Source organism: Camellia sinensis, chromosome 3, assembly GCF_055761805.1.
Source record: "Camellia sinensis isolate YWXY chromosome 3, ASM5576180v1, whole genome shotgun sequence".
Classification (NCBI taxonomy): domain Eukaryota; kingdom Viridiplantae; phylum Streptophyta; class Magnoliopsida; order Ericales; family Theaceae; genus Camellia; species Camellia sinensis.
In genome coordinates, this window is record NC_138963.1 from 228676648 (window position 1) to 228700879 (window position 24232).

General features: G+C 42.9%; 1 protein-coding gene across 7 annotated transcripts in view; it reads right to left on the bottom strand.

Annotated features, from left to right (window-relative positions):
* LOC114268469 (Acyl-CoA N-acyltransferases (NAT) superfamily protein) overlaps positions 1–24232 on the bottom strand; it is a 47409-nt gene that overhangs the window by 14735 nt on the left and 8442 nt on the right. The window contains exons 2-3 of one of the 7 annotated variants that reach the window (XR_014365354.1): positions 23248–24189; positions 22464–23182 (exon numbers count right to left, since the gene is read on the bottom strand). The exons of 4 other annotated variants lie outside the window; for them this stretch is intronic. The gene's annotated coding sequence lies outside the window, so the exon portion shown is untranslated. Of the gene's footprint in view, positions 1–11968; positions 12513–22463; positions 23183–23247; positions 24190–24232 lie in introns of those variants that run through there. 2 more of the 7 variants (XM_082922475.1, XM_082922476.1) reach the window with 2 other exon arrangements.

A 24232-nucleotide genomic window follows, 5' to 3' on the forward strand; every position in this document is an offset into this window, starting at 1 on the left:
AATGCAAAGTCAAAGGGTGTCATTGTCCCCGGTATTTTTTCAGGATCTAAACCAACTTTTACCAACATCTGTGTAATTTCTGCACTGAAGGTAGGCTTCTCAAAACGCGAGATGTTTTCTTCTGGCACTTGTTCAACTTCCACTTTCTGTTCAACATCTCCAAGTGAGTGGAATATGATGGGTTTCGACCCTTTTCCTTTAGGAGGGACCACAATCTCATTATATTTCTCCACATAGGTGCATTCTGTCCTCCTTAATGGCAACGCGAACTCACCCTTGAGATCCAAAATTGCATTTATTAGGGCTAGAGCCTTTGCCCCCGGTTTTCTTTCAGATTTTGGCACATATCGAAAAGTTCTTTTTGTTGAAACTAGAGTAGACTCTAGAGCATCTTTGACATTTGGAGTATCTTCAGACTTCTTCACATCTTTTCCCTTTCTTTGTGAAGTCTTTGTATAGAAGCGAGCATCAGCATAACAAGCCTCTACTTCTCCAAATGGATCATTGTCAGCCACAATTGTCCCCTCTTTTTTGGGTGAAGGCAACAGATACTTGATACATTCGTGATAAGTTGATGGAACTGCATGATGATTATGCATCCATGGTCTCTCAAGCAAAGCATTGTAGGTGTCTACATCAATGACCAAGAACTCAGTGCTTTCTTCAATATCCCCAAACTTGGTCCGCAATTCAATCTTCCCCATTGGGCGTTGTTCATTCTGATTAAATCCTTGAATGGCCAAACAACTTAGGCGAAGTTGTGAAATTCGAACCCCTAATAAGTTTAAGGCCCTCCGAGGCAGGAGGTTTACCGCAAATCCTCCATCAACTAGAATTCGAGAAATTTTCACATCATGGATAAGCCCAATGATAAGCAAAGGCCGATTATGGTCTGTCATTTCAGCGCACATGTCTTTGTCACCAAAGGTTACCATAGCCATGCATGTGGATGTCTTCTCTTGATTTTTACCCTCGATTTCTTTGAGGAAATCCTCAGGCTTGGACAAGCCATATATTAAAGACTTTCAAAGCTCTGGAGACATTTTCAGTGCATCATATACACTCAACAATGCTGGAATTTTCTTCAGATGAGCTAATACATCATATTTCACTTGCTCTTCCTCCAACAAAACCTGTGGAACTTCTGACGTTTGAGGGTCCTGAGGATTTCATGATTTCCTCCGATAGGTCAAGTCAGTCTGCCATACTTCAGCAAGCACCTTTTCGTTGGCCTCAACTTCTTTTGTTCCCTCACCTATTTGGACCATGTTAACTGGTTCAGCTGCAGGGTGATCATCATCATCAGTCACTTCTCCATCTTCTTGGAGCTGCATTCTTCTCCCATTTCTTAGGTACTGCGAGTCACGCTTATAAAAGCATTGGGATTCTAGAAAACCGTTCTTCATGGCCTCCCAACTAGGCACCACAACCCCTTCGATGGAGCAATACCAGTTAAAGGCAATCCCCTTCAAAGAAAGGGGGAATTGTTTTAGGCAAAGTGCTTGATTCTGAGCCGTTTCCCCACACTGTTTCAAAAAACGCCTAATATGTTTTTGAGAATCTCCATACCGTTCATATAGGACAAAATTTGAAAGTTCGTATCCTTCGGGAAATGGTGTTTGCTCTACCCATAAAGGAAACAAATCCCTTGGGCGATAAGTGCCCATCTCTCGAAGATCAAGGGCAGTTTCAATCTTCTCCTCAATTGTGCCTTCTATGAAATCATATGTTTGAAAAGATGTACTCTCGTCCTCCAAATGTTCTGACATCTCGATTTCTATTGGCTATGGTTTATAAAATGTCCTATAGAATCGATTAGCCATCGTGTCCCAATCTGGGATTGAATTAGAGAGCAGGTTGAAGTACCAACCTGTTGCCCACCCCTCCAAAGAAAGAACGAACTGCCGTAGAAGTATCGCCTGGCTTTTTACTGTGTTTCTACATTGTGCAAGGAAACGAACCAAATGGTGCCTTGGACAACTTGTCCCATTATATAAGGGAAAACGAGATACTGTATATCCTCGTGGGAACTGAACCCATTCGACCCAATTAGGGAAAGGGTGTTCAGAAATTTGATTTATTTCAATAATCAAATTTTGATGGGCTTCAAAACCCTCATCTTTTAAAGAGACTGTTACTTTTGCCTGATGTTCTGCTTCCCTTCTAGCTTCAATTTTTGCTTTCTCATCATCACCTGGATTGCGAATGATATGTATTTCTCGCTCTTCAAAATTTACATCCACAGTGATGACATTACAAGGAAAGTCAAAGTGGTCACTTGATACACTTTCTCCATCGTATGTCCTGGCTGGAGATGTGTATGGTGAACTATCAGGAGAAAAGTCAAGTTCCCAATCTTCATTAGGATCCTCAATTTGAGATGACTTTGTTTATTTGAATGCTTCCATACTTCATCATCTGACTTACACCTGCCATTCACCTCATCATCCTTGAAGTGTAGTCGTTTTTTCGCCTTTTTCACAAGCTCAGAATCGGACCACACCCAGTGTCTCCTGGAGTGCTTTGATAGTACATTGGTGGTACTGGCGAATACTCTGGAGAAAAGGCTTCTGGTATGTATTATGGAGAAGCTAGTGTATACTCTGGAGAGTAGGTATACAGATAGGAGATGTAATGCAATCTCCTTCCCTAACTTTTGAACCAACTTCACCCTCATCTTCCTCATCATCACTCAAAACAATGATGGTTAGGCAAGCGGCCAAAGTAAACTTTTCTTCCCTCCTTTTATCAAAGTATGTTTGTAACTCCACAGATTGAAATTTTGCAGGTAGAAATTCCACCAATGTGACTGGGACAAGGGGACATTACTCTAACTGCTCATCAGGGACCAATTTCTCCCCTTTTTCCTTCTTTGGGTTCTTCTTTCCTTTTCTCTTACTTACTTTGGCTTTTTTCTGTTTCCTGAAAACTTTTGGTTTTTGCTTTTTGGAAACTTTTGGCCCTTGTGTTGTTGAAGCAACCACATTTCTAGCTTTCACTGTGGCATTTTATTTTTTCTTCATGCTTTTTGACTGATAAACAACCCATTCACCTTCATTATCATTGTCGATAGTGATTGGGTTTGCTGGAAATTTGTGTTAATGTATATAATAAGATAGTGGCATATGATAGTGGTGTTGGTGGCATGTATATAATATGATAGTGGTGTTGGTGGCATGTATATAATATGATAGTGGTGTTGGTGGCATGTATAGAATATGATAGTGGTAGATAGTGGTAATATATAATATGTAAGTGGCATATAATGGGTTATAATGATGTTTGTAATATCTCCTATATAAGGAGTGTCATTTGGTCTTGTAAGATAAGAAGTTTTGAATATAACAGAAATATATTCCTTCTTCCTCATATTTTCGGAGTTCTTCTTCCTCATATTTTCTAAGTTGGTATCAGAGCAACAAAAAACACAGCAGCCCTAAAACCGTCATAGCCATGTCGGAAGTCACGTCCGAAACCACTTCAACCCCTGCCGCTGTCATTCAGGTGAAAACGCCCAACTCTCACTCTGTCCAAATCACCACCATCCGCCTAAATGGTGATAATTTTCTCCGCTGGTCACAATCTGTCCGGATGTATATCCGTGGGCAAGGAAAGATTGGTTACATCACTGGTGACAAGAAGGCTCCTGCTGTTAATGATCCGCTGTTCGACAGTTGGGACGCTAAAAACTCCATGGTTATGACATGGTTGGTCAATTCCATGGAGGAGGATATAAGCTCTAATTACATGTGCTATACTACTGCACAAGAATTGTGGGATAATGTTAGTCAGATGTATTCTGACCTAGGAAATCAATCTCAAGTTTTCGAATTAACTTTGAAGTTGGGAGAAATTCGTCAAGGAGATGATTCCGTCACCAAATATTTCAATTCGTTGAAAAGGTTGTGGCAGGATCTTGACATCTTCAACACATACGAATGGAAATCGGTTGACGACTGCAACCACCACAAGAAAACTGTGGAAGACAGCCGTATTTAAAAGTTTCTTGCCGGCCTCAACATTGAGTTCGATGAAGTGCGAGGAAGAATTATTGGCAGACCTCCTCTACCATCCATTGGGGAAGTATTTGCCGAAGTCAGAAGGGAAGAGAGCCGAAGGAGCGTCATGCTTAAGAAAAAAGGTACTGGTGAATCAATTCAAATTTCTGCTTTAATTAACGATGCTGCGGCCAACAAGGCTGCAAATTACCAGCGCAGGTTTGATGATAAGCCACGGGTCTGGTGTGATTTTTGCAACAAGCCTCGCCATACACGCGAAACGTGTTGGAAGATCCATGGCAAACCTGTCAACTGGAAAAGCAGCAAACAAGGAGAGAAGAATCGTGGCTTTCCTACCGCTAATGAAACCGATTCAGGTCCCTTCAACAAAGAGCAGATTGATCAACTCTTAAAGCTGATAAAATCCAACTCCTCATCCGGTACTCCTAGTGTTTTGTTGGCACAAACAGGTAGAAATCCTAAAGCCTTCTCTTGCCTAAACTTCTCTCCGTGGATCATAGATTCCGGTGCCTCCGATCACATGACTAGTTTTTCCCATTTATTTAGTACCTATTTCCCTTGTTCTGGTCATGACAAAATCAGAATAGCCGATGGTAGTTTTTCACCTATTGCAGGGAAAGGATTTATTAAACTAACTGAGAAAATTAATCTCAATGCTGTTCTTCACGTCCCCAACTTAGCCTGTAACCTTTTGTCTGTCAGTAAACTATCTAAGGATTCTAATTGTCGTGTTACATTTTTTGAATCCCATTGTGAATTTCAGGACCAGAACTCAGGGATGATGATTGGGCGTGCTAGGATGCTTGAAGGTCTTTACTACTTTGATGAAGTACCTGTTAGTAATAAAAAAGCTCAGAGCTTTAATAGTACTAGTTCAATCTCTGTTCGAGAAAAAATAATGCTATGGCACTATAGGCTAGGACATCCTAGTTTTCTTTATCTGAAACATTTATTTCCAGAATTATTTCAAGGGATTAATTGTTCTTCTTTTCATTGTGAAAGTTGCATTTTTGCAAAATTTCATCGCTCTACTTATTTGCCAAAACCTTACCAGGCTTCCAAACCTTTTTATTTAACTCATAGTGATGTTTGGGGCCCTTCTAAAATCACTACTCTTTCTGGTAAAAGATGGTTTGTTACATTTATTGATGACCATACCCGCTTATGTTGGATTTATTTGATGAATAAAAAATCTGACGTGAAAAATTTATTCACAAATTTTTACAATATGATTGAAAACCAATTTCAAACCAAAATTGGTATTTTACATTCTGATAATGGAACAGAATATTTCAATGAGCAGTTGGGTGAGTTTTTGGAAAAAAATGGGATTTTTCATCAATCTACATGTCGGGATACCCCTCAACAAAATGGCATTGCAAAACGAAAAAATAAACATCTACTTGAAGTAGCACGTGCTATAATGTTTTACATGCATGTTCCTAAATATTTATGGGGTGAAGCAATTTTAACAGCCTCTTATTTGATAAACAGGATACCTACAAAGGTGTTAACATACAAAACACCTTTTGATTGTCTCAAAACTTTTTTTCCTGACACGAGGTTGTTTTCTGATTTACCTGCCAAAGTTTTTGAATGTACTGCCTATGTTCATGTTCCCAGTCAATTTCGTTCAAAACTTGACCCCCGTGCTATAAAATGTGTTTTTTTGGGTTATTCCTCAAACAAAAAGGGGTATAAGTGTTTCGATCCTCAAACCAAGAAATTTCATGTGAGTATGGATGTGTCATTTGTGGAAACAAAATCCTATTTCCCCAACACTTCTCTTCAGGGGGAGACAAGTGGAGTAGAAGACCGTTTTTGAGATATTTCTATCCCGCTCCCCAATGTCATTTATCCTACACAAACACCACATCTGTCTGATAATGATCACTTAGGAGAACCAAGTTCTATGGTGCCTAGTCAAAAAGATTCTTGTTTAGGGGGAGAAGTACTACAAAATGATGTAAATCCTGAGCTTCAGGTTTATACTAGGAAGCGATTTCATCTGAGGAATAATGACCCGAATGTCCATCCTAATGACCCGAATGTCCACCCGAGTTCTGGCATCGAAATTTTAGGTAATCCTATTCCTTCTATTTCCGACCTTGATGTTCCTATAGCAATTAGGAAAGGTGTCCGAAATTGCATTAAACATCCTATTGCAAATTACCTCTCCTATCAAAGACTGTCTAAAACCCATAGAGCTTTCACATCTAGGATTTCACACTTGTTTGTTCCAAGGAATATACAGGAAGCATTGGATGATCCGAATTGGAAATTAGCAGTCATGGAGGAGATGAATGCTTTAAGGAGAAGTGGTACTTGGGAGATAGTTGATCTACCCAAAGACAAGAAAACAGTTGGGTGTAAATGGGTGTTTACGATAAAATGTAACGCAGATGGAAGCGTTGAGAGATACAAGGCGACACTGGTGGCTAAAGGCTTCACTCAAACTTATGGGATCGACTATCAGGAGACGTTTGCTCCTGTTGCTAAAATAAATTCCATCCAAGTACTGTTATCTCTAGCAGTAAATTCAGATTGGCCTCTACATCAACTTGACATTAAAAATGCATTTCTCAATGGTGATCTTGAAGAAGAGGTGTTCATGAGCCTACCGCCGGGATTTGAGCAGAGACTTGGAAGCGACAGAGTATGCCGATTGAACAAGTCATTATACGGACTCAAACAATCACCAAGAGCGTGGTTTGAACGCTTTGGAAAGGCAGTTATCAGTTGTGGCTTCTCGCAGAGTCAAGCAGATCACACAATATTTTATAAACATTCAAAAAACATTAAAATTGCAATTTTGATTGTTTATGTTGATGACATCATTTTAACTGGTAATGATGAAGCAGTGTTAGCAGCCCTCAAAGAGAAACTCGCAAAAGAATTTCACACTAAGGATCTGGGAGCCCTCAAGTATTTCCTCGGAATGGAATTTGCAAGATCCAAGGAAGGTATATTCGTTAATCAGAGAAAATATGTTCTTGATCTCCTTGGAGAAACAGGTATGCTTGGTTGTAAGATGGTGGAGACTCCGATCGAGCCTAACTTGAAGTTACAAGCTGCTAAGGCTGAAGAAGTCAAAGAGAGGGAACAATATCAGCGACTTGTAAGGAAATTGATTTACTTGTCTCATACGCGGCCTGATATTGCCTTTGCAGTCAGCATGGTAAGTCAGTTCATGCACTCACCAGGGGCAGAGCACTTTGAGGCCGTTTATAAGATCTTAAGATATTTGAAAGGAACTCCAGGAAGAGGCTTACTGTTCAAGAAACATGGACATCTTCAAGTTGAAGTATACACAGATGCAGACTGGACAGGAAGTGTTACAGACAGGAGATCAACATCCGGATACTGCTCCTTTGTAGGTGGGAACCTAGTTACATGGCGGAGTAAAAAACAGAATGTGGTAGCTAGAAGTAGTGCAGAAGCAGAGTTCAGAGCTGTTGCCCATGGAATCTGTGAAGTAATGTGGATTAAAAGAATTCTTGAAGAATTAAAGCTTTCTCACCCGACACCTATGAAGGTCTATTGTGACAACAAAGCAGCTATATCTATAGCTCATAATCCAGTTCTACATGATCGCACAAAACATATAGAAGTGGATAAACATTTCATCAAGGAGAAAATCAATGCTGGCATAATCTGTATGACCTACCTTCCAACATAGTTATCAGAATCCCGATCCGGATCTTACGATCCTACGATCTTACGATCTATTTAAGTACAATCGATCCGGATCGTGGAAAAAACTCCTTATAGGTAGGATCTTTCGATCCTGGTAGTGGGATCTTATAGGATCGTAGAATCCCGATCCAATTTACAAGCCTTATTTTGTATTGTATGACATATTTTATTGTAAATTTTATGTTTGTTGTCTAAATACCAATTTATGTGGTCAAAATAAATAATAAAAATTAAGTAGTATTGAATCAAATAGACTAAGAAAAACAAACTAGAAAACAAACATTCAAATATTGCGGTAATTTAAAAAAAAAATTTGGAGAGATTATTTTTGTAACTTGAATCCGCTCCACCAGGGATGTTAACGACAAACCTTATCATTCGGTTAAGTTATTCTTTTGAATTTTAATATATTTTCATATCCAACTTTGTTAAATATTTTTTCTTCACTTTTTATGCATTATTGTAGATTGTAAAGTATTTTGTTATAGAATTTTTCTTCTTCTTCACCTTCTTTTTTGATGAAATACAATACTTTTGCCATCGAGTCTTCTATTGTATAATATTACATGTACATTTTACATAGAGTATTATATTTTTCATAATATCTTCACTTTTTTTTAATAGAATATAGGCTCATTTCGTGTATACTTTATAAGAAATATTTATTTAAATTAAATTATTATGTAATTTGTCCTTTTCGGTAGGATCTTACGATCCTCGATCCGATTCTACGATCCGATCCTATCAACACCTCCAACGATCCAACGTAGGATCCCGATTTTAACAACCTTGCCTTCCAACAGGTGAACAATTAGCTGATGTGCTAACGAAGGGACTACACAAGAAGCAATTTGATAAGCTGACTAGCAAGCTGGCTATGGAAGATATCTTCAAACCAACTTGAGGGGGAGTGCTGGAAATTTGTGTTAATGTATATAATAAAATAGTGGCATATGATAGTGGTGTTGGTGGCATGTATATAATATGATAGTGGTGTTGGTGGCATGTATAGAATATGATAGTGGTAGATAATGGTAATATATAATATGTAAGTGGCATATAATGGGTTATAATGATGTTTGTAATATCTCCTATATAAGGAGTGTCATTTGGTCTTGTAAGATAAGAAGTTTTGAATATAACAGAAATATATTCCTTCTTCCTCATATTTTCGGAGTTCTTCTTCCTCATATTTTCTAAGTGGGTTAGCAGGTGCTTTCTCTTGAGAAGAGAGCTCGATAATCTTAGAGTCCAAAAGTTCCTGAATCTTATCTTTCAGAACAAAGCACTCTTTTATCGGATGGCTAATCAAATGATGGTAGGGGCAATACTTTGGATCTTTGGTCTTTCCTACCTCATGTGGTCTTTTCACCTCAGGGAGAGCAATCAACTTTTGCTCCAACAGGTCTTCAAATAGGTCTTCGACCAGATCATCCGTGAAAGAGTATTTCTTCTCCAACCTCTCTTTCATAGTAACCTTTTTAAATTCCTTGGGCTTTTTAGCCCCTACTACAACAAGACCCTTCTTTCTGGTTTCAATTATAGCTGCAGTCGAGGACTCAACCCTTTCAACGGCCCTAGGCCTCCTTCGTTTAGCTAGATGCAGCTCCATATCATGAGCTTTAGTGCATAGATCGTTGAATCCTTCAAAAATTTGAGCCATAAGAGCCGTAGAGAGCTCATGCCGAAAGTTGTTAAGGCACATCCAAATTAACTCTAATTGCGTAAACTTTTGAGGACAAGCAAACGTCAAAGCTTGCCATCTTGCAAGGAAATCTGTAACAGACTCATTGTCACGTTGCTTGGTCTCAATTAGTTCCGGTACTTCAACTCGCCTTTGTGTGTTACAGAATTGTTTAAGGAACTCCTACACCACGAAATCCCAATTTGGGATTGATCCCTCAAGAAGATTAGCATACCAAGCCAAGTAAATGCAGAACTTTCAAGTGATTTGACAAATAACTGCAAGCACAGGGCCTCATTCTGGGCTATTGGCCCGCATCTTGAAAGAAAATGAGCCACATGTTGTCTTGGATCTCCTATTCCATCAAACATTTTGAAATCTGATTGGGAAAAACCAGAAGGGAATAGAACAGCATCTACCCATGCTGGGTAAGGTTTTGTAATTATTGGAAAGTTCTCATCATCTTTTTCTTTGACTTTCTTTACTTGTCTCCTCACCATATCATCAATCATAGCCATGAGCATTGGATTCATACCACCACTGGTTAGATCAGAGTAACAAGGACCATTGCCCCTTGGGGCTAGTGTGCTTTGTATGCCTACAGATGTCCCCACAACAGGTTATGCCATCTGTTTGGGTGCACTTCCTGTTCCTGTCATTTGGGCCTGCAACTGTTGCATTTGCTCCAACATAGCAGCCATTTCCTGTTCTCTTATCTCAAGTTGTTCTTGTAGGGCCACCACTTTTTCCTTGAGACCTTGGTCTTGTTGGACCTATGAATTTTCACCTTCTTTCTCAACCTCAGTCATCATAACTGCGACTTTATTGATATCTCTCAATTCATTGTTTCCAATAAACGAGATAGAATCATCTTGTTTGTACAAAGGATTATCAACCCCCACAACATTACTCATATTTGAAGCATCTAACGGCGATGCTTCGTTTTGAGCCTCACGGGTTATGGACCTTGTTACAAGCCTTTTTCTTATTCCCTCCATAGATAGTTTAATCAAAGTAGAAATATTTGCCAAGGGTTGCTTACCCTCCTCCACTTTTGACTTTCCAACAAAGACAGGACTTCCAATTTGTTTTTGGCGTTTATCTTTCGAGAGAGCCCTTTCAATAGCTTCTATCACATTTGTTGCCACTGTTCTTGGTTCCAGTTTCTTTAAGGCCTTGTTTCTTCTTCGCCTTTGTCTTTTCGAAACTAGACCTGATGACATATCAAGTCAAGCCCCTAGGGGCATAGAAGGAACCATTTACATTTTTGCAAATTCCTCATGAATTTTCAAAACAGTCCCTACATTTTTAGAGCGGACCAATTGATGTTGATTCAAATCCTGTTAGGCCAACAGGTGTTCCTTATTCGAACCTTGTCAGGCCAACGGGTGTTCTTTATTCGAACCCTATCGGGCCAACGGGTGTTCCTTATTCAAACCCTATCGAGCCAACGAGTGTTCCTTTGGCTCCTGAGAGTTGACTGAGATTTGGTTTGACCGATTTTGTACTCTAAACAGAACTGTCGGTTAGTAGGGCACAACTATTTTTTCAACAACAGGGGCCTTTTTTCCATCAACAGGAGTTTGGGTCATTACCCTCCTCCCAATGGCCCTAATGATGGCAATGTTTTCAACAGAGCCTTTCTTCTGGGCAGACTGCCACTTTAATGAAGTCTTCTACCCTTGTGAATAGCTGGGCCGCAACAATTTTTGTGGCGCTCGTTGAAGCTGCAACAAAGGCCATAGTTGTAACCTGATTAAAATCTTTTGCCTGCATTAGAAAGCTCTTCGTTCAGGCTGTAGCCCTCACAGTTGCATACTACTTCGACGCTTTCACATAATCTTCAATATTCTTTCTCAAACTTTCAACTTTCTAGAGAAGTGTGACTTTCTTCGTCACACCAGTTACCTTCGGGACAGCCAAGAGCTTTCGCTCCAGAGCGCCTTGGGCGATAGGGGAAAGAAGTGCATCTTTCCAGGATTTCGCTGGTTCTACCTTTGGGACAACTAAGAGCATTCGCTCTGGAGCCCCTTGGGTGATGGGTGCCATCTCCACCCTTGGTGATTTCAGAACCACTAGAGTGTAAGTTTGTCTCTTGACAGGTGCTTCAGCATTCCTATAACAAAAGAATACGTCAGTTTCAACTATGTATATAAATATATATTCTGTTCTTCAAAAGATGGGAGGAGAAATAAGTCCCACTGGGCGTGCCAAAATTTGTAGACACAAATTTTGAAACATGAAATGTTTCAACACATTTCAAAATTTTATGTTACAAATATCCACTGTTTAGTTTTTGAACTAAACAGTGTTGATTATTTGAATAGCAGGTTCCTATTTCCAATCTGTATTCCAGATCGTTAATTACACATTTTATATAAATGAAACCTCCGATTAATGAAGAACAAAATAAATAACAAAAGACAATTTAAGAAAAATAATTATTTTATTGAAACTTTTATGGGTTTTAAACCCTTGAAAACAAAGTACAATTATTGGGTTTGGAACCCTTTACCTATTCATCGTCATTCTGTGTTTGTAGTGTAGGTTCTTGAGTTTTTTAGGCTTCTTTTCTTCTTTCTTGTAACGACTTCTTTAGCTTTTGATTTCTTTCTTTCTCTCTCTCTCTGATATTCACACTTCTGATTTCTGATCCTCGGTCTTGTGTGATGGTCCTCATATTTATAGAGGGCCATCCAGGTGATAAGAATGCCTCACCCTCAATTTGAATTTCAAATTGAATGATAGCGCCATTTGAATTTTGAATCGTATATCTGATTAATCGAATTAATCCTTGGGGTTTCATCCTGTGTAGTGTCCTTGTTGTAGGCTCTACAGGTGTCATCTTTCGTACACTCCACGTGTCACTTGAGCATCTTGAATAACGTCGTTGAGATACAATGTCGTTTTATTTATGCACTTCAACGGATCATATTGATCTTTTTAGGAAGTGATTATCTACAACCTTCGTATCATAGGCTCTATACGCGTCATAAATTTAGTTGAAATTTATGTGCCAACAACGCCAGATGCCGTGTCCCGTACGTATCCTTGGCGTGTCCCCGTATCCGACACCGCCACGACTTCCATTTTGGCGTGTCCATGCTGCATAGCTTGCACATGAACAAAGGAAGTTAAGGTATGACAAAAATCGCATTGAAAAAAGAAATTCAAGTATTGGAGAGCCACACATGAACCCAAAAGGACAAGAAAGAAATTTTCCAAAAGGTATCAATTTGAAAACTCTACTTTTTCATGCAAAGTAAGCAAAAAATCAAATCATGATACATCTGATTGTTGGTCCCTTGGAAAGCCGCAATGACATAATAGTAAGAAATTTGGACATATTAAGAAGAATTGCCAATTCAGAAGAACAATGACCAAGCAATTTTTTCAAAAAAGAAGGCTGAAAGAGAAGGAGAAGGAGAAGCAAGTTGGTTTTATGTGTGACAATTTGCCTCACAAAAACAAAAATAATGCATGGCATTTAGATAGTGGTGTAGTAATCATACGACGGGAAACCAGAAATTTGTTGTGCATCTCAATGATAATTTTCACTCACAAGTGAAGCATGAAAATGGAAAAATAAAAGATGTTAGGGGAATTATTGTTGTTCATGGAAGAGAAGGTAAGAAGTTCATTCATGATATTCTGTATGTTCTTAGACTAACCCAAATTTTGCTTAATGTTGGATAGTTATTGCAAAAAGGTTACTTGGTGATTTTTGATAATGATGAATTTGTTATCATTAGCAAAAAGAAGAACGCAACAATGGCAAAAATAAAAATGGCAGCAGGTAAGACTTTACCCTCTTGTCGTACCAATTGAATAACCAAGAAGGATTTAATAAAACCTTGCAAGTTTAAGTCCAAAATCGTCAAAGCATGATGTTTCAAGTTCGGTGACATCAGTGGAAACTAAGAATATGAAAACTTGTGGAATGGCATTCTTCACATATGAAGTGTCACTGCCATGTGATGAGAATAGAAGGAAAAACTCATGAAATGTGCAAACTCAAATAAAGTCAAAAACATGCACGGTGGAAATTATTTTCCAAGAAAATATGGAGTTTTACAAGATATGAAGCGAGACAACTTTTGGATGGCCTAGAGAATCTTAAACACTTCATCAAGTACCATAAAAAAAATGAAATTGGAGTTTGTGAAGTTAATGAACATGTTTTCAAGATTCTGAATAAACAAGAAAATTTAAATTACGGGGGTGTTGGGGATAATTAGAAAATTTCTAGAATAATGTAGTAGTGTGGTCAGGTGCTCAAATATTTTTTATTGTTCCGAAGAGAGTTGTTAGCACTCCTAAGCCTCTAGTTAATTGGAGATTTCGTTAATAATATATCTAGATTAGCCTATATGCGTCATCCAAGCCTTGTAAAGGCCACTAGAAACCCCCTATCTAGAAAATATGTAATGAACAAATATATGAATTAAATATTTGATTAATTGAAATATAGATTGTACCAGTATTAACCAAAATACCGATTGTGGGAGCCGAGTTTCGAGGACTGCAGAGGGGGCCGTGTACATACTTGGAAGCTTATTGAATGAACATCCCTATTCGGCCCCACCTTGCATCTTTCGGAAGACGAATGCCCTAATCGGCCCCTGAACCAGTTAAGTGGGAAGCTAAGCGAGAATTGATTTATAACGGAAAAAGCCGAGTGAGCATTCACAGGGTGGATTAAAAGTGGGCCAGACCCTAAGGCCCAGGGGGCAAGTATAAATACAGGAAGAACAGCCACAAAAGAGGTATGTGAGAACTAGTATGCTTAACTTAAGATACAAGCAATCAAGAGAGTATATAATGACTTATCTGTCGGAGTGCTAATTCCGGCACTCTCGATCGGAGTGTTCATTCTTTTTCAGGTTACTAGCTGAGGATCTCGAGTGCCCCGTTGGATCCAAAGAGTATTTCCAGAACCACTCCCCCACAATTGGGGCTGTTTGTGGGAATACTCAAGCACATCCATGGCGGGCGTGACGGAAGATTCTCCGGTAGTCGCTGGCGACCCTATGCCACAAGACAAAACCACTCCAAGCAACATGCTTGGGCCAGAGAATATTACCGAAAGAAAGGTCTTGAACTTCGATTCACCCTCAACATCAGCATAAGAGACGATGCAAGCGATTATGGAGCAAGCGAAGCAAAACGAATAGCGGTTGGAAAACATGATGGCCGAGAATGAGTGCCTTCGACAAGATTTGGCCTTGGAAGTGGCAAAATCCCAACAAGCCGCACACCAAGACCCGAGACGACCTCTGAGAAGGGATGGTTGACGATCTCAAATTCGGAGACATGATAGTGGCAGTGGCTCTGACTCATCATCCCCAGAATCTACAAAGAAGGGACGAGTCAACATCTCTAGTTCTTCTGAGGGAAGTCCGCGTGCACGGAAGAAGCGAAGAAGAAATGATTCAGATGAAGAGGATCAGCATGACCCCTTTGTACGGTGGATTGCAAGGGCAGTGCTACCCAAAAAGTTCGAAGCACCATCATTCACCTTGTATGATGGTAAATCAGACCCCACCGATCACATTCGCCATTACAAGCAAGCCATGACGCTCCATGCAAACGACGAGGCCCTCATGTGTCGAATATTTCCGAGCAGTTTGGGACCACTGGCTGTCAGGTGGTATTATAAACTGGAGCCGGCTTCAATCAAGAGCTTCCACCAACTCCAAAAATCCTTCAGGGCAAGGTTCATCACTAATGAGGTCCAGCCAAAGCAAGCTGATTCTCTGTGGGCAATGCAAATTCAACCGGGGGAAACCCGTCGTGCATATTCGGCGCGGTATTGGGAATGTTTTAATCTAGTAGATGATGCATGCAATGACTCCATGGCCATTACCGCCTTCAAGATGGGGTTACATCCAGACAGTGCCCTCCGCAGCTCTTTGACCAGACGGCCCCCAAAAACAGTCTGGTCGTTGATGAAAAAAGTTAAGGAATACTGCAAAGTAGAAGATGATACCCTTCGGGTCAAAGACATAAAGCCACTAAGTCTGCCCCGCCTGAAGTCGTGCAGCCGATAAACGCTGTACCACCACGGAGCCCTGAATCACGGAATCGGGCTAAGCGAGATAAAAGACGGGATTCACGCCGATCAAATGACCAATGTCTACACCGAGCTAATGAGCAGCTTCAAGTGGATAGCAGGCGCGCAAGGCGTGCCGACAAGAAATACACGGAGTTATCGAAGCCTATCAGTGTGGTTATGGCTAAAGTTCAACACCTTCCGTTCTTCAAATGGCCATAAAAAATGGTGGGACCTCCCGACACAAGGAGACGAGATAGGCGGTGCGAATATCACAAAGATCACAATCATGATACCGACAGTTGCTATGCTTTGAAAGACCGCCTTGAGGAGTTGGTACAAGACGGTCGGCTCCAGCAACACGTCCAAAAGAACAACTCAACCAAAACAGTTGCCCTACGGCAGGATTCACCTCCGCTCGGTGTCATCCATATGATATACAGCCTGCCAACAGCCCCAACCGTGCATGCAATTTAGTCGCATCCAAGCCCCCAAAAACAAATCACACCAGCCAAACGGCCCCATGAAGCTCCGAATATTACCTTCGACGATTCTGATTTGATCGGCGTGACGCTCCCCCACATTGATCCATTAGTCATCGAATTACGCGTAAACTGATTCACTGTTTAACGCGTTCTCATAGACCAAGGGAGTACTTCGGAGGTTATGTATTACAAGACTTTCATCAAACTCGAGTTCGCCGAGTCAGACCTATCTCCGGCTCTTTATCCATTATTCGGCTTCAACGCTAATCCAGAATATCCATTGGGCAAAATCACACTACCAATTCGAGCGGGCTCCCGAACAGTGGATGTGAAATTCTTGGTCGTCAAGCTCCTTCGCCGTATAATTTCATCATGGGGTGAACTTGGTTGCATACCATGCAGGCCATGCCAAGCGCCTATCGTCAACTGCTCCGCTTCCCGACAGAACGCGGCATTGAGCAAATCCGTGACTCCCAGAAATCGGCACAAGCATGTTATCTCCTTGCTGCAAAGACACCAAAAGAGTTGGAAGTTAATTCTATTGAGGTGCCAGATCGAGAGAGCCTTGACGATGTTGGGCGGCTCCCAAGTGAAAAAGCCACGGAAGCCCTGGATCGAGTTGAAATTGACGGAAATCCAGACAAGTTCTTCATGGTCGGCGCCTCCCTGAATGAAGCCGACAGGCAGCGTCTAGTTTCCTTCTTACTCGGCAACCTTGATGTATTTGCGTGGACACCATATGAGATGCCGGGTGTGGATCCGTCTGTTTCGCAGCACCGTTTAAACGTCGACCCTAAATGCAAGTCAATTATTCAGAAAAAGCCGGCGATCAACCGCAGAACACACTGCTGCCGTTGTTAAGGAAGTTGACCGATTGCTCGATGTCAGGGCAATCCGGGAAGTTACCTACCTTACATGGTTGTCGAACACTGTGGTTGTTAAGAAGAAAAATAGGACTTGGCATGTTTGTGTGGATTTCACGGACTTAAATAAAACTTGTCCCAAGGATTGTTTTCCTCTCCCCCGAATAGACCAACTTGTAGATGCCCCGGCACGTTATCTACGTATGAGCTTCCTCGATGCCTACAGAACCTATCATCAAATCGCTATGCATCCGGAGGACCAAGACAAAACTGCATTCCTCACCCCAAGAGGAACCTATTGCTATAAGGTTATGTCTTTTGGGCTGAAGAATGCAGGGGCAACTTACCAAAGACTAGTCACCGCCATGTTCAAGGAGCAACTTGGCCGTACTATGGAAGTGTACATTGACGATATGGTGATCAAGTCCAAGGAAGAGCAAACACATCTAGCCGATCTAGAGAAGACATTCGGCATTTTACGAAAGTACAAAATGAAGCTGAACGCTTCCAAGTGTGCATTCGGGATTGGATCCGGCAAATTCCTTGGCTATATTGTCAACCACCGAGGAATCGAAGTCAACCCGAGGCAAATCACAGCAATCTTGGAACTTGACTCCCCTCGATCGGTAAAGGAGGTTCAAAAGTTCATGGGGATGGCCGCCGCACTCAACAAATTCATCAGTCATTCCACAGATCGCTGCCAACAATTCTTTCATACCCTACGGCAGGGTGGCTTTTGAATGGACCTCTAAGTGCGAAGCCGCTTTCAACGGTCTAAAGACCTACCTCCAATCAGTTTCACTCTTGACAACACCTTCGGCAGGTGACCCGCTCATTTTATATCTGGCAGTCTCCGACCGGGCCGTCAGCGCCGTACTGTTAAAGGAAGAGCTTGGGGAGCAACGGCCAGTGTATTATGTGAGCAAGGCAATGGTTGACGCCGAAACACGTTACCTTCCGTTGGAAAAACTCATCCTAGCCTTCATCATGGCAGCAAGAAAACTGATGCATTACTTTCAGGGGCATCCATCGAGGTACTAACGGACTACCCCCTCCGGGCAGTACTCCGCAGTGCAGAAGCCTCAGGGCGCATTTCAAAGTGGGCTCTTGAACTCGGCCAGTACGATATTCTATTCCTGCCTAGAACCTCAATCAAGGGGCAAGTGCTTGCCGACTTTGTGGCCGAATTCACTGGGGGTCTTGCCGACTTGAAGTCTGATCAAATTCAACCTAAGCCGAACTGGAGAATTTATGTTGGGGACATTTGGCGGTTGTACTGTGATGGATCGTCCAATCAATGCGACAGCGGAGCCGGAGTAGTGATCATGGCTCCCGACAGAGCAATAATTGAGCAGGCTGTCAAGCTCGGCTTCGACGCATCGAACAATGAGGCCGAATACGAAGCCCTGCTAACCGACTTGCGGAATGCACATCTCCTGGGTGCTCGGCGTTTACTTATATTTTGTGATTCAAAACTTGTGATCAATCAACTAAAGGGGGAGTACGCAGCCAAAAACGACCGTATGGCCACTTACATGAAAACGGCAAATTCCTTGCTAGCAAAATTTGATCATCATGAATTGAACCAAATAACCCGTGATCAAAACACACATGCAGACGCCCTGGTTTGCCTAGCCTCTACCATTAACTCAGAGGTTAAACGAACAATTGAAGTGAGTTTCATCCCTAAGCCGAGGATTGGTCCTTCAAAAGAAGTCCAGATCAATGTCATAGAGTCAAGTCCGAGTTGGATGGACTCCATTGCTGCATTCCTATCTTCCGAACAGCTCCCGTAGGATAAGAAAGAAGCACATAAGCTACAAAACAAGGCGCTATGATACTACTTGGATCCGCAATGAAAGCTTTACAAAAAATCCCTTTCCAGCCCATACCTAGAATGCGTTCATCCGGATAAAGTCGAAGAACTCCTAACTGAAATACATGAAGGTAGCTGTGGTGCCCATTCTGGCAAGCGCTCTTTGGCCCATCAAGCTATGACACAGGAGTATTATTGGCCGACAATGAGCTGATGCCGAATGTTATGTGAAAAAATGTGAACAATGCCAGAAGTTTTCTTCCTTAACCCATTTGTCTGCTGAAAAGTTAAGCTCTATAACCAGTCCTTGGCCATTCGCCCAATGAGGACTTGACATCGTCGGACCATTGCCTCGCACCCCGGGCAACAAGCGATTTTTGATTGTTGCAACAGATTATTTCACGAAATGGGTGGAAGCGGAGGCACTAATGCACATTCGAGATACTAATGTGAAGCGTTTTGTATGGAGTAATGTCATAACACGATTCGACATTCCGAGAGCACTTATTTCAGACAACGGCTCCCAGTTCGATTGCGGTGTCTACCGAGAACTGTGCAGCAAGTATGGTATTCGGCCCTATTTTTCCACCCCGGCCTATCCTCAGAGTAACGGCCAAGCTGAAGCCTCCAACAAATCTATTTTGGACGGCATCAAGAAGAGACTGGAGAAAGCTAAAGGCAGATGGGTCGGCGAATTGCCGAGTGTGTTATGGGCTCATCGCACTACTCCGAGGCGGTCCACTAGGGAGACTCTGTTCGCTTTGTGCTTCGGAATGCAGGCAATCATCCCTTTGGAGATCGGACTCCCAACCTTGAAATCAAAAGTTTTTGATATGGGCCGAAACGACAAGATGCTAGCCTTGGATTTGATTCTGATTGAAGAACAAAGAGACCGTGCCCTTGCATCCATGGCACGGTACCAACAGCAGCTTGCTAAGTCGTATAATCAACGTGTTCAACTACACTGCTATCCACCAGGAGAGTTGGTCCTGAAGAAAATGCTTCCAGCCGCCAGGAATCCGACTGATGAAAAATTGGGTCCTAACTGGAATGGCCCCTATCAGATCGACTCAATCGCGGGAGTAGGGGCATATCGGCTCAAAGACATGTCTGGGAGGAGTCTGCCACGGCCTTGGAATTCAACGCACTTGCGTAAATTCTATCATTAAACCCGACCTGTGGGGCATAATACTCGTTTTGAATGGTTTACCATGTACATATTTCACTTTTGCAATGCAAAGTTTCATGTTTTCTCATTGCGAAATTCAGTTCAAAAGTCTTCCGATTTAAGCCTCTGGATTCGGAGCGCCCTTCGTGAATCTCACGATTGGCCAAGACAAAAAAGCTTCCGAATTCAGAGCTCCATCCGTGCAGACCACGTTTGGGCCGAATAAAGACTCCAGATTCGAAGCGCCCTTTATATATCACGATTGGCCAAGATAAGTCTCCGAATTTAGAGCCCCATTAGTACATGACACTTTTAGGCTGATTAAGCCTCCAGATTCAGAGCGCCCTTCATGTATCACGATTGGCCAAAAAAGCCTCCGAATTCAGAACCCCATCCGTGCAGGTCACGTTTGGGCGGAATAAGACTTCGAATTTGGAGCGCCCTTCGTGGATATCACGATTAGTCAAAAAAAACTCCGAATTCGGAGCCCCATCCGTGCAGGTCACGTTTGGGCCGAATAAGACTCCGAATTCATAGCCATTCGTAGATATCACGATTGGCCAAGACAAAAAAAGCCTCCGAATTCGGAGTCCCATTAGTGCATGACACTTTTGGGCCGATTAAGCCTCCGGATTCGGAACGCCCTTCGTGTATCACGATTGGCCAAAAAAACCTCTGAATTCGAAGCCCCATCCGTGCAGGTCACGTTTAGGCCGAATAAGACCCCGGATTCGGAGCGCCCTTCGTGGATATCACGACTGGCCAAGACAAAAAAAAAGCCTCCAAATTCGGAACCCCATCCATGCAGGTCACGTTTGGGCCGAATAAAGATTCCGAATACGAAGTGCCCTTTGTATATCACGATTGGGCAAGATAAGTCTCCGAATTCGAAGCCCCATCCATACAGGTCATATTTGGGCCGAATAAGACTCCGGATTCGGAGCGCCCTTCGCGGATATCACAATTGGCCAAGACAACAAAAGCCTCCAAATTCGGAGCCCCATCCATACAGGTCACGTTTGGGCCGAATAAAGACTCCGGATTCGGAGCGCCCTTCGTGTATCACGATTGGCCAAGATTTAAGTCTCCAAATTTGAAGCCCCATCTGCGCATGTCACATTTGGGCCGAATAAGACACCAGATTCGGAGCGCCCCTCATGGATATCACGATTGGCCAAGACAAAAAAAGCCTCCGAATCCGAAGCCCCATCAGTGCAGGACACTTTTGGGCCGATTAAGCCTCTGGATTCGGAGCGCCCTTCGTGGATCTCACAATTGGCCAAGTCTCCGAATTCGGAGCCCCATCAGTGCAGGACACTTTTAGGCCGATTAAGCCTCCGAATTCGGAGCGTCGTTCGTAGATATCACGATTGGCCAAGTCTCCGAATTCGGAACCCCATCAGTGCATGACCCTTTTGGGCCGATTAAAAGCTGTGGATTCAGCGCGCTTCTCATTATTACTACGATTAAAAAGCAGACGTAGTAGGCGAAAGTTGAAACATGCACGCACTAAAAACGAAATGTTTCATTACACCTGCCGACTAGCTCAAAATGTATAAATCGAAATATGCAAATATTTAAAATAGAGCTTTTCATTAAATTAACCAATCAATACATAATTTGCTCCCAATCTGTGTTGGGAGTATTTACAATATCTAGTCTAAGTCGGTGTCTCCCTCATCATCACTCTTCTCAACTTCGAAGGCCGAGAAGGGAAATTGACGACTCTGATATAACGGCGACGCTGAATCAACGCCTACCGCCCGGAGAGCATCCAAGGCCTGTAGTGCCTTGATCCATCCGTGTTTGAATCCACGATTCTCATCAGCAGACTTTCTCGGCGAGTTTTTCCTTGGTCTTATCTATCCCGACCTTTCAACCATCATGGAAGCCTTTTTCATAAGCCCTAGCCTTAGCAGTCTCAATCGCAAACATACTAGCCGTGTCTCGATCGGCAATCGCATGACTTATTAGTCGTTGGGTCACTCTCTCCCCCACGATCAGGTTCGCTTTGCCGGCCGATTGAGCCTCGACAGCCTTGGCCTCTCTTAGCTCGCGCTCGGCCTTCTCCGCGCGAGCATCTAAGCTTTGAATGCATTCATCTCTCTGCTTTATATCCCGCCGGGCAGCACGTAGACGCATGCCGATTTCATAGGCGGTGTACAACCCCTTCACCGCCCCATGGATGCCCTCCCGAAATACTTCAAAATCCTATCGACCGGCCATCGACTGCTGGGCTTCTAGTGGGAAAATCTGTCGAGCAAACTCAACCGCCACATTTGGGTCATAAACGATTGAATCCGCCTCCGTCATCGGTTTGTTCCCCACAAAGACCGCAAAACTCAACGGGCGCGGTGTCGCACCGAGTTCTCCTCTGGAGCGTGGTTGAGGGGATTTGCCCCGCTGTTGTTTTTCCCTTCTAGGAGACCTGCTTTGACGACGAGGGGGCTGGCGTCTCTCCCGCTCCCTTGTCACCCTACTGCTCGTGCGCATAGGCTCGGCTAGACGACAAGGCCCTGAGCCGATTTACTTGTTCGGCTAAATCACTAAATTGCCAAGTTGCACTGTTATTTAGTCGACATCCATTCTTTGGGATGTTTAATTTACTCATCTCATGATCATACATCTTATCAGATCGATAGTTAGCATGCACAATAAACAGTAATCATTTTATCCAAAGTAGTGAAAAGCAAAACTCTCCATTAATATCAAAAATTAAGTACAGCTAATAGTGAAATGAAAAGGAAATTTTCATTGATAAATTGAGCGCAGATAGTCGCCATTTTATACATGAAAATTACCTTAAACTAACAGAAACCTAACAAACAAAAAACAAAGAAACAATTAAACAATTACAATTGTTCACAAAAGATGCCTAACAAAATCAGAATGTCGCCCTAGTCAATCTTCGGGGTTAGACTCCAGCGGCCCAACGTCCACCTGCGCGTATGGAATCAGCATGGCCAATGTCACATCAGCGGCAGCAAGGGCTTTGAGCCAGCCGTGTTTGAATCCCCGATTCTCGAACTTGGGGACTTCTTTCACATAATTTTGAAGGGCGGCATCCTTCCCAGCCTCGAACGCTTTGGATGTCTCGGAGTCAGCTTTTTCCTTCGCCTACTTCGATTCTTCCAAGTCGGCCTCCAGCTTGGCAATCACCTCCTTGGCTAACTTGAGCACGTCTTCGCTCGCGTTTGCCCTCTCCTTGGCCGCCAATCTGAGCTAGTCAGAACTCCGCGCCTTTTCCACTTTGGCGTCCGCTTTTGCACTTTCCATCGCCGCTCTCGCCGCCTCTAACTCGGCTCTGCTCTTCTCACTTTCAACTTCCGTTTTAAAAAGGCCAATTTGTTCAATAGCGTCATGCTGACGGCGGCCTATCTCGGCTATCCTTTCGACCGTCTGCAAAACAGGGAATTAGAACAAAAACATAGGCAGAAAACTACATACAAGATCTAGTCATATACCAGAAGGGCCGACTGATCGGCTAATGCTATCGCCAGCAAGTCTGACTCCGCCCCGAAAAACTGCCTTGTCAACCGGCAGGGAGATCGAGGAAGCCACGCTCAACGCCACGGCTGGGTCTTTTAAAGCCGAGGAATTAAAGGAAATCGGCACATTTTTTATCCTTGGTTGAACAACAAAAGGCTCAGCCAAATCCGACTCCTCTAAGCGCGGCCGTTTGTCGGTAGGGTTTTCTTCAAAGCCAGCTTCGCTCTCGGCGGCACGCTTCTCCCCCCTCTGATCAGCCTCTGGGCTCAGCCGTTTGACTACCAGTTCAGTCTCGGCCGTCTCAACCTGTGTCGTTTCTTCTATGACAACAGGCTCGGAGGATTGAGCCGTGGCAGGTTCGGAACGGATGGTCTCGACTCTGCGCCGGGCGGCCATCTGTTCGGCATTTTTCCTTCATGCCAAATTGCGTGAGCAATTCCCCCGCCATGTTCTCAGGATAAGAGCCGAGGAGATCTCCTAAATCAGTAAGATATCTTCGAAAGGGATTTCCTCCTGACCTGAAGTGGAGGGAGGATCGGATTGATTAAGGCCGGCTGCTTCAAACGCCGAGTGAAGAGCCTCGTCGACTTCGGCTTTCAAATCAGATTGGCTCGGTTGTTCGACTATATCCTTGGCTACTGGCTCTGCAGCCTGCTCTGAATCGGAGGTTTTGAAACCGATTTGCCTAAGGCTTTTGAAGCGGGGGAAGATAACAGCCGTGAGACGTTGTTCGCCGCGTGGAATCGGAATGTTTTCCGCAGCCGAAAATGTTGTGTAAGTCGGCTCGTACCTCAGAAGTATATGGGCGGCTCTCCCGTGCTTCTGGATATTTGGACGGCCAAAAAACTGGAGTGCGGTTTTGATGTCCACAAGAACTGCGTTGTCGGCCGAAACCAGAACTTTTTTCAAATTGTTGCCTGCACGAATATAAAATTATTAGTACTTCGAGAGAAGGCCGAG